Source organism: Dromiciops gliroides, chromosome 3 (assembly GCF_019393635.1).
Source record: "Dromiciops gliroides isolate mDroGli1 chromosome 3, mDroGli1.pri, whole genome shotgun sequence".
In the NCBI taxonomy this organism is placed as follows: Eukaryota; Metazoa; Chordata; class Mammalia; order Microbiotheria; family Microbiotheriidae; genus Dromiciops; species Dromiciops gliroides.
The window spans coordinates 425784770-425796085 of NC_057863.1; positions in this window are offsets into that span (position 1 = coordinate 425784770).

The following is an 11316-nucleotide window of genomic DNA, read 5'->3' on the forward strand; positions in this document are numbered from 1 at the left end:
AAACCACACCCACCTGAAAGCCTTGTTCCCACCAGAGGATTTGTTCTTTGAGCTCTGACATCAGCATGCATTGTGTTGAATGACCTTCAAATCCAGTGAACCAATAGATTTGAATTATGCTAGCCAATTAGCTTTAAGCAGTGTGTAAAGGCCATCTCTCATTGTTCCCTCATGGAGCTTACACTTTCTGATTGCTCTCTTGGCCCTGGGACACTCAAGGAGGCAGGACATGTCCATTTTGCTCTCTTTTCTCTTTCCTAGGTAGGTTTTCTTATCGTTCAGAGCCATGTGTGTTCTTTTTACTAATATTTAATATGCTTTAATAAATGCTTAATTCCTCAAATTGGTGCAGTAGCCTCTAATTTCTAAGTAACAAATATATTAGAACCCCAGCTAATTTTCCCTAAACTTGGGACAGAAATAGGGCAACCACATATAATTTTATTCACTACAGTAGACTGAGAGACAATAGATTCATGTATGTTCCTGACTTTGCCCCTTACTAGTAAGACCTTTAGCTACCTTTTCCTTCCTTTGTTTCCTAGTCCATATTTCCTAGTGGTGTATGTGATATGGCTATGAATCATAGAACAACCAATCTCAGAACAACTAAAATATATTTTAAAATGATAGAACAATGGAAAGATTTATAGTAGGATTAATCAGAATCAATCAATAAGCATTTATTAAGCACTTACCATGGGTCAGACTATGCTAGGGATACAAATACAAAAGTAAGATGGTTACTGACCTCAAGGAGCTTATATACTAATATATAATAGGGAGAAAAAACACACAGAAAGACATGTTGTTCTAGGAAGTCACAAGGGATGTAAATAGAATTATAGGGCAGTAGATTGGCCAGCTCTCTCTAGTACCAATGGTAATTTTAATCTGATTATACTTTACAAGAGGAAGAAGTGGCATTGGGAGGAGAGAGTATAGAGCAGATGTGCAGGGTGAGCAGACCTTTTGTTCCAGGATTCTGAAGGATAACTGAAGGGGTTAATTATCATGATTTGGAGCATGCTAGGTATTGTGGGTTGAGATAAGTTTTCTTTCAGCAATCAATGAGGATTATTCTTACCCAGAGATACATTCCAAAGTTAAGTAGAGTATCTCCCCAAGACATATGAAGAAGGCATGGTTAATGATAGAGATAATTGCAAAAGGTTGGCCAATTCTGGAATGAGAAAGATTGACAGCTCTAGAGGTATGTTGGCAAAAGGAAAGAAGGATTTTAGTGTGTTAGACAGATACTAATATTCATGAAGAAACATGAACTAGAGTTGCACAGGACTCAAAGATGGGTAGGACTGGCATTTTTTTTTTTTAGTAGTACTTCCATAGCAGGGGAAATATAGAACCACCAAATATCAGTAGAGTAACAGTAGCACCAGGAACAATCTCCATGAAATGCATACAAAGGTTAGAAATGAAAGGACCTTAGATATTATTAATTTAACTTTCATTTTATAGAGGACAAAACTGAGTTATAGATAGATTAATCAAGGTTTCAAGGCTTATGCATTGATTGAAAAGGATCAAAACAATTTTTGAGATCACAATTTTTGTCAGGAATTATTTCATTGATAAGATCAAACAGCAAAAAGCTTTGGATTAACTTTGAGTAGGTCAAAACATCCAGCTTCTTTGGTAACTCTACAACTCTTTTTTTTTGTTGTTTTTTTTTTTTTTTTTTTTTGTGGGCAATGAGGGTTAAGTGACTTGCCCAGGGTCACACAGCTAGTAAGTGTCAAGTGTCCTGAGGCCAGATTAGAACTCAGGTTCTTCTGAATTCAGGGCCAGTGTTTTATCCACTGCGCCACCTAGCTGCCCCCAACTCTACAACTCTTAACCATAGGGTTATTAGGATTGGTCCAAAGTTGAACCAGAAGTAACAAAATGAGATCAATGGACATAATTAACATCTCCTGGGACTCATATCTACCATTAGATATAAATGTCCTTCTCTTTGACCTCAGACACTAGCTGTGTGACCCTGGACAAGTCACTTATTCTTTATTTGTCTCAGTTTCCTCATCTATACAATGGGCATACCAATAGCACCTACCTACCAAGATTGTTGTAAGGATCAAATGAGATAATGATAATTGTAAAGATTTTATCATAATGCCTAATATGTCCTAAGCACTATACAAATGTTAGCTATTAGTTATTATTATTAATATATCAAACATTGGTCCAACATTTTGAGTATTATGAATCAGCTAATAAGAGGTATTATTGGAAGAAGGTACACAAAGGGATTATGATGGAACAGTATTGTATTGGATATAATGAATAATGATAGGGCTAGAAAAGGGTCATGATTTGGATGACAGGAATAAAGAGATGAGTAAAAGAAATATATGCATACATATGTATATGAATATATGCATGTATGTGTTTATGTATGTATGTATGCATGCATTCATGTGTGTATGTATCCCGAACTGTTTGCCCATTTTAGTAAATGTTCATTGTCAAGCCTATAATTATACATGTAGCTAGCCTGTTGCTCTGTGATTTTATAATCTACTTTAGCTCTAACTGGAGTATATAGAATTAATAGATTTTAATATTGGAAAGGTCTTGATATGGCAACAGCTTCATTTCACAGATGAAGGAGCTGAGGTACGGACTAAGTCAATCTCTTGGCCCAGGCCACATAGTATTAGCAGAGCTGTGATTATAACTAAAATCCTTTAACTTCATAGCCAATGCTTTCTCCACTGAACTACAAAGATATGTCTGTGCGTGAACATTGCTTCATCCATTACTACACAACCTTTGTCTGTGCAGAATCCTTTCAGGCAATAGGATGCATGCAGTTATACAAAATCTACAAATGCATTCTTCAGCTTAGAGAAACAAAGAATGCCTCCCTTTTTTCCCCCTTTACACTTTAGTAGTAGGCTTAATGTTCTAATAGTGTTATGCAACTGTATTCTGAGAGGTAAGTACATAATTAGTCCAAAGTGCCTATGATAATATGAGATGATTAGAATTCTTAATGCCTGCAATAGCCTATTTAGAACATTAGTTTATGGTTCATATACCTGAGAAATAAATGCCTCTAAGAAGGTCACAGTATGGACAGATTGCTGCTTTCCAAGGACAGAGAAAAGCACATTTCTCATCTTAGTTGAAACATATTAATTTTTCAATCAGCCCCCTCTTATATAGCTTTTCTGGAAATGGGAAGCCATTTAACAAGAAATCTATAAGCTAATCTAAACATCACTTCCCAAATCTCAGGTAAGTTAAAAGAAGTCACTTTTTCTAGCTATTTAAGTCAAAAATAGTCCAATAAATTGGTCATATTGGCTAGAATTGAAATCATTAAAATGATGTTTAGGTGGCAAGCAGATATTAATAAATGCCACACAATTGAGCAAGTGTAATTCTTGGACTTCTTGATCACTTATTATGTGAACACTGGACACCATAAAGTAAAAATTCCCTACATTTATAACAGAAAATGAAATAGAAAGGGAAAATGGTATCTGTGTGAGCTAAATTACTATTTGTATCATGTTTAAGCATTAGCAATAATACTGGACATTAGAAAAAAAACTGATCCCTTTCTCAGTTTTTACTTCACTCATTTTAATTTTCTGGATATATGACAATTTGAAAGTTTTATTTTATTCTAAATTTTAATTAATTTGTAATGGTTAAATGAAACAGAAAAACTTTTTAGTAGGAAAAAAAATTAAAACAACCTTCAGTACATTATTGGCCCCAGTGCTCACCTTATACATCTGCAGAGTGGAACAATATACTCTGTCAAAGTACGAAGGAAAAAATTGCTTTCCAAAGTGAACCCTATGCACTAAGCTCTTGAATGTATACCCCCTTCTTCCCCAAAACCTTCCTTTCCTCTTGTTCCTTTTCCTCCATCCTTCTCTCCTCCTCTCTTTTCCTTATCAGTTTTCTTTCTTCTCTTCCCTGGCTTCAAATCCTGCCTTAGACACTTATTGTATGATTCTTGGTAAATTCATATGAGTCAGTTTCTTTAACTATAAAATCAGGGTGCTGGCCTTATATGGTTTCTAAGGTCTTTTTCAGATATAAATCTATGCTCTTTCAATTTCTTGATTTCCTCTGTCTTTATCCCTCTTGTGCACAGATTCTAATATGTGTTTATTTAAACATACATTAAGGTTTAATCTTTATCATTATAGCAAAAAGAAACACCTTTGTCTTTTATCCTGCCCCCACCTTAATGAATGTCCATATCTTTCTACTCTTTCATTGCTAACCTTCTAGAAAGAATAATATACATTGGATACTTCATAGAATCTGAGCAGAAAAAGGCATCAGAGGTCATTTAGTCCAATCCATACTTGAAAGAAAATCTCCTTCTTGACATACCACTAATAGAAGGGCAGCTGAGTGGTAAAATTGATCGAGTATGCAGCCTGAAGTCAAGAAGACACAAGTTTTAATCCTGCCCTAGCTACTTTCTAGCTGTGTGAACCTGGGCAAGTCATTTAACCTATTTGCCATAGTTTCCTCATCTGTAAAATGCAGATGATAATAGAACCTGACTCCCAGGTTTATTGTTAGGATTAAGAGAAATAACAACTGTTAACCCTTATGACAGTGTCTGGGACATAGTAAGCATTGTCTCACCTTTAGTTGTTATTATATTATTACTACTACCAAGGGCTCTAATTGTTAGGAAGGGCTCCCCTTCCTCCTTTATGTTAAGCCTAACATTGCTGTGTGTAACTTCTATTATTGTTCCTACTTTTATGATCTGAGGATAAACAGACCAAGTTTAATTCCTCTTCTATATGGCAGACTTTCAAATATTTAAAAATAAGATATGCTGGAGCCACCTTGAACTTATGAGCTGATTATTAAATTTTCGGTGTGGACATTTACACTTTTGAAATTGAAAACTCTATAAATCAGGCCTTGATTTATTGTTTTGTTGATTGTTTAAACTTAAGAAATGTGTACATTCTGCCTCCTACTGAAACATTTACCAAAATACCACTACTCCTGTCTTTCTTTGTCTAATTTAAACACTCTCTATTTATGCAATTTATTATTGTATGGCATGATCTCAAAAATCCTCACAAGAATCTGAGATTATCCAGAAGAGATTATCCCTCTCTGAATTATCAATATACATCTCAAGCTGTTGCTTCTGGAACTGAATATTATACTTCAGATGTGAACTGATGGGATGAATATAGTGATATCATCCTCCCATTCATCCTAGACATTGTGCTTCTTTTTTCATATAGCCTAAGTGCAGGGCACTGTGCTAAACTTGGGGGATACAAAGAATATTGAAATTCTACCCCTCTACAAGTCCCCAGATCTTTTTCACATAAGTTGTTATCTAGACATGTGTCTTCAATTTTGAATCAATCAATCAATCAGAACATATTAAGTACTTGCTATATGATAGCAACTGTGCTTTTGAATCTAATTTGTTGAATCCTAATATAATAATTTATAGCTAATTTTATTTTATTTTTCATTTTATATTCCATTCAGTGTTCTAGCCTGTCAAAGTCTTTTTGGGATTCTGATTCAATTATATGAGTTATCCCTCTGAGCTTTGTGTCATCAGCAAATTTAATCAAAATACCATATATGCCTTTATCCAAGTTATGGATAAAATTTTTAAATAGCACAAAGCCAAACACAGATCCCTGAAGCATTGCATTGGATCCCTCCTTCCAAATTGACATCAAGCCATCCACAAGTACTCTTAGCATCCAGCCATTCAAGGAATTAAAAACTGACCTAACAGTACTAGGCTCTTAGTTTGCATCTTTTGATCTTGTTCTCAAAGAATTAGAAACCCTCTCAAATGTTTTGATAAAGATCTAGGCTAATGACATCTATAGGATTTCCCAGATTGTTATAACTAATAATCAGGTTCAAAAGGAAAAGGATAGTTTGACCTGACAATCCTGTGCAATTCGATGACTTCTTGTTCTTCAATTTATTTTTCTGTAGCGTTTTTATATTGTTGACCCTGTTGGTTCACCAAAACTTTCGGATACTCTTTTTTTCTTGGATCTACTGACATTATTCTTCCTTGATTCTTATCTTAACTGTCTTATCTATGCTTCACTTTGCCTAGATGGTTCATGTTCCTTCTACCTCATTTTTAGTGGAGGTATTCCCAAAGGCTCTATTCTCTCTATATAGGCATCCTCTTTTGGTAATCCTATCTTCTACCTTGGCTTCAATTTTCATGTATTTTTACTGATAATTTCTGAATCTATATATTTATTCTGTTTTCTCCCCCAGGTTGTAGTATATTATTTTCAATGTTTATTGGATATCTTCATCTCTGTGTGTCTATAGTATCTCAATGTATCTCAAATGAAAGCCATCATCTTCCTCTCCCCCACCCTGACCAAATTTGTCCCTATTCTCAACTTGTCCATTTTATTTATTTATTTATTTTTGGTAGGGCAATGAGGATTAAGTGACTTTCCCAGGGTCACACAGTGTCAAGTGTCTGAGGCTGGATTTGAACTCAGGTTCTCCCGAATCCAGAGCCAGTGCTTTATCCACTGTGCCACCTAGCTGCTCCCCAACTTGTCCATTTCTGTTAATTCATCCAGTTACCGAACTCAAAACTTTGGAGTTATCTTTCACTCATCCTTTTCCCTCAGACCCAATCTAATAAGTTATCAAATCTTGTAGATTTTATATCCATTATAACTTTCATATGTCTTCCTTCCTGTTTCTTTTTTGTTTGTTTGTTTGTTTGTTTGTTTTGGGGCGAGGGAACAGGTTGGGTACAGTCTTTCTTTGCATCTCCAGTACATAGCAAAATGCCTAGGACATAATAGCTGCTTGATAAATGCTTGTTGATTTTACTCAATTTTCTTTTCAATCAGGTCCTCAAATTTGATGCCTTCACTATTGCAATAGCATTATATCTATCTTGCCTACTTCTAATCTTTTTCTATCTCCAATTCAGCCTTCATACAGGTGTCAAGTTCATTTTGCTAATACTTTAGCTGGTCATGTCCTTCCTTTGCTCAGAAAATATCAATGGATCGATAGGATCAAATACAAATTTATCTGTTACATAGAGACTTCCACAAACTGCCTTTTAACTACCTTTCTAGACTTATTTCATGATACTTCCTTTTACACATTTTATGTTCCAACCAAACTAGATAAGTATCTGTTCATTAGTCCTGTCCTTTTTTTCTTTCCTGCTCTGTGGAGAATGTGAGGACTACCTCTTTCCTAGAAGGTAATCCTGAATGGCTGCCTGCTGAAATAATTTTCTTTGACACCTTGCTCAGGCCTAATTTCCTTTACACAAGGAGCTTTATTTCATCCCCACTGCCATTTGAAACTTCACAAATTTTTTCAAGCATTTTTATATTTGTCATCATTTGCTAGAGCCACCTTCTATCCAGAGTCATAATTCTTTTGCACATGCATTTTTCCACCTTCTGTTAAGTCTCCAGAGGCTTTTTTGGTATCTATAGTGCTTCATACAGAGTCCTAGGCACAATAGGCACTACAGAAATACTTTTTGAATTAAATAGAAGAGGAAAAGTAGGAATCAGAAGCTGACATTTATTAAGCCAAGAAGCACTGAAGAAAGTAGAAAAGGGCAAGGAACTAGGAGGAAGGGGGAAGGAGAATTGGGGAGAGGAAGAAAGGAATGAAGAAGATAAGGGATGATGGAGGATATTATGAGAATGAGGAGGGGACAAAAGAAAGGAACATAATAAACATGGCTAGCAAGAAGAGGTAGAGAGAGATAAGCTTACTTTGAGTAAGTTGCTGAATTTTATCAATGGAAGCAATAATATTGTTTCAATAGATTTAAAATTGTCACCAGTGGCCTGGAGAAATTCTCACTTCTTCTTGGAGGATATTCTCTAGTGTTTATCCTAGGGAAAAATTACTGTGCCCAGTGGGGGAGAGGGGGATAGAATAGCATCACACATTCAAAACATCATTTCTTATTGTTTTTTGCCTCTCTAGCATATTTGAAAAGATATAGTCAGCCTTTCTCAGCCATTGCATCAAATTCACAATTAAATCACTAACTGTTGGTAAGGAATCAAGTAAAACTACAATTCCATTTTTTCTTCCATATTTAAAATAGAAAAAAGTAATATTTTTCTCTCCTAATTTTTTGGTAATCCTCTTTTAATAATTACTGATATTGAACCTCACTAGAGCTATAAGAAGCAAGTGTATGTCAACCTAGGCACTGAAAGAACTTCTCAATTAGAATATGATAAAGTATTAGGTATATTAGTAGTAATCAGTGGAAAGCAGACTATCATAACTTTCTCTCCTTTTAATAGCTAATATCGATCGGTATAGCATGACAGACCTGGGATGTGCTATTACTCCTTATTTCACATATGAGGATATTGAGGCAGGCAGAGGTTAAATGACTTACCCCAAGTCATACATCTAATAAATGAGTGAAGCTGAATTTGAACTCAAGAATTCCTTACTCTAAGTCCTATGCTTTAGCCATAGCATCATCTAGAACTACTGAGGTACATTATCTTAAAGGTCTACTCAAATGATGTAGGGGATTGTAAATACATCCTGGAAAATTGTACCCAAAGTAGAGTATCTTTGTGTGTGAGTGTGTGTGTGTGAGTGTGTGTGTGTGTGTGTGTGTGTGTGTGTGTGTGTGTGAGAGAGAGAGAGAGAGAGATTGAGAGAGAGGCAGGCAGGCAACTGGGGCTAAGTGACTTGCCCAGGGTCACACAGCTAGTAAGTGTCAAGTGCCTGAGGCCAGATTTGTACTCGGGTCCTCCTGACTCCAGGGCCAGTGCTCTATCCACTGCATCACCTAGCAGCCCCCTCAATTCTATTCTGTCTAAATACTAGCTCCAAGAAGTACTGGGCATACAGAAAACCAAAATTTTGATTTGATGTGATGCCAGATAGACAAATCTCTCCAGTAAATTTCAATTAATTACTTATCAAAAATATCTGACATTTCTCCACTAGATATTCAGGGGAAAACAAAGAATCAAACAAACCTTAAGACATTGTTTTAATAGTTAGCTTTCAGATTTAGTAGATTGACTCATAGTATGTGGGTATAGATGGGCTTTTAGAGGTTATTTGGTTCAATTACTACTAATCTAATGAAAGAAATATTTTCTTACCATATAACAAATGTTATTTTTCACTATTAATTACTTGGCCCAATAGTCCCTTGGATCTGTGGATAGAAAATTCTTGGGGGTAGCTAGGTGGCACAGTGGATAAAGCATTGGCCCTGGATTCAGGAGGACCTAAGTTCAAATCCAGCCTCAGAAAATTGACATTTACTAGCTCTAGCTGTGTGATGCTGGACAAGTCACTTAACCCTCATTGTCGGGGGAGGGGAGGGGTGAAGAAAAGAAAAAAGAAAATTCTTCCTATGAAGCATGCTTACCTTTCATATGCATCCTTTGGTCCCAGTTCTTTTCTGTAGAGCTAAATTGCACAATATCCTAATTTGAATACCAATCCAGAACAGGGCCCTTAAAACAGGAGAAGATAAATAGAATGTCCTTCCTAATTTGTTAATTTCCCAGGACAAATATTTCTTTTACCATTTCTTAAAAGATATGATTTATATAAAATATTTTGGCCCTTCTTCTTTGGTCAGTAGAGTTTTTAATACACCCTTAAAATGTGGCCATAATGGAACCTGTTATATCTGGTTGACCTGTTATGTGTAGTTTACCAATTGAGAACATGTGGGGGCTATTTCAAGACCTAGACAGAAAAAGTTCTCTGATTTTTCTTGCATTTCTCCTTTGTTGGCTTCTTTTCCTGATCTGAACTTTTTTTGGCGGGCAATGAGGGTTAAGTGACTTGCCTAGGGTCACACGGCTAGTAAGTGTCAAGTGTCCGAGGCTGGACTTGAAATCAGGTCCTCCTGAATCCAGGGCCAGCACTTTATCCACTGCGCCACCTAGCTGCCCCATGATCTGAACTTTTATTTTTTTGCTTGTGGGGCAATGAAGGTTAAGTGACTTTCCCAGGGTCACACAGCTAGGAAGGTGGTCTGAACTTTTAAAAGTAAATATTACCTAATGTGATGATCATATTGCTCTTCTTTCTATATAATAAACTCCTTGTTTGATTTTATCATCTTTATTACAATTATATGGATAAATCATATGTATATTTATATATGCACATGTGTACACAATGCATACACATATACACTCATGCAACTATATATGCCTAAATCTGTCCTTTCTCCTGATTTACAATTTACTGTGAGGCATCTCCATTTATATGGCCTACAGAAAGTTTAATTCCAACATTTCCAAAATGGAACTTACTTCTCACTCACCATACCTCAGGCACTATACAACCTTATTCTCAGCTTCTGGGGGATTGGCACTGTCATATTCTAAGTCCTATTTCTCCCTTTACTTCCACATCCAACTAGTATCTGAATCTTGCGGTTTCATTTTCTATAGTATCTTTTGAACTTATGGTTTCTATTAGATACCATGGCAGCACAGAAAAGCTTCCCTGGTTATATAAAAGGGACAAACAAGTATAATGAATGTTAAAGGCTCATTTGAGCTGCCACTTCCTGTGGGAATTATTTTTTTCTGATATTCCTATTTGTTAGTGTTTTTCTTTCCTCTGATAAGCTACCATTTACTTACTCATTTGTAAATTATATCCTCGCCAGAAGGTAAGCTTCTTGAGGGGAGTGATCATTGTTCTTAAGAATCTCAACTTAAAGCAAGTGCATTAAACTGCAGAACTGTGAAACTGAAAATTTTCATATTCAGTATTACATTGATATAATCTTATCTTATACAGGAAGCCTTTCCCAGTTCCTTTTAATTCTATTACCTTCCCTCTCTAATTATCTCCAGTTTATCTTGTTAGCATTTATTTGTACATAACTATTCGCATATTGTATTCCCCATGATACTGTGAGGTCTTTGGGATCAAAGACTGTCTTTTATTTTTTTCTGTATCCCCAGCATATGACCTAGCACAAAGTAGTTTTTTAATAAATACTTATTAACTAACTTATTAATACAAGTATATGGTGAGCTATGATTTTTTCATTTACTATTATTAATTTTATTATCAGTAGCACTATTTTCTAAACCTAGAGATATTATATCCTTACTATTCTTGATCTAAATTTCCTAAATTGTTAAAAATATATTTAACTTAACTTTAGGGGATTTCACCTATGAAATTCAGTCCAAACATTTAGAAATTTCAATTTGTTCTTAAAGTAGGTAGTGCCAGACCTAATGAAACTGACAAGAATGAACCTATTATCTTCCATTCCTCATTCCAAAA